Raw genomic sequence first — 802 nt, 5'->3', positions numbered from 1 at the left:
GATTTCTTTTAAAACTACGTTGTCAAATTTGTTTAAATATTGACCATTTGACCGGTCAGCCAAATTGCCAGCTGACGTGGCATTGTGATATGTAAGTCTCTCACGATGTGTCACTAGTATGGCATGATGATGTGATACTTTTTGGAGATATCATTTTTTGGGTGTCAAAATTGAAAAAAAAATGTAGTGTCTTAAATGAAAAAAAAACAGTGTCAAAATTAAACTTTTTTGAAACTTAGTGTCTTTTATGCAATTTTCCCTTATTACAACATAATAATCTGGATGTAACATCTGGATACCTTGAGGTATTTTTATTTTATTTATGTAATTGAAAATGTTGAGTATGAGTTGTCACGACATGGTGGAGGCACCACAATGACTTGGAATATTTGGAATGTCTACTGGCCTTAAGTTGGTTCCCATAGCATGGCAACATGTTTTCCACAACATGGCAACCATCTGATGAAAAACCCTAATTTTCGAGTATTTAAAGGATATTATGGGCTAGGGTTTGTTAACCCTCATCCTCCATCACTCTCAACCTCAGAACGCTATTCCTAATTCCTTTTGGTGATATTTGAGTTCATATTGGTGATTCTTAAACTCCTTTTGGTCTTTTGGTGCATTTTGAATGAAGTAAAGGAAGATTTTGAGCAAGAAGCAAGCACGAAACACTCCTAATCTCTAAGAGCACCTTCTTGGGCCATTTTGATCTAATTTCTTAGTTTCTTCTAATTGGATCAAAGTTTATCTTGCATGTTAGAACCCTTTGGTGGATTTTTAGTGAAGACAAGAGATAAAG

This window comes from Lactuca serriola, chromosome 3 (genome assembly GCF_051521515.1).
Source record: "Lactuca serriola cultivar US96UC23 chromosome 3, Lser_US96UC23_V15, whole genome shotgun sequence".
Lineage (NCBI taxonomy): Eukaryota > Viridiplantae > Streptophyta > Magnoliopsida > Asterales > Asteraceae > Lactuca > Lactuca serriola.
The sequence above is the reverse complement of the archived record's forward strand: the minus strand, read 5'-3'. Positions refer to the sequence as shown.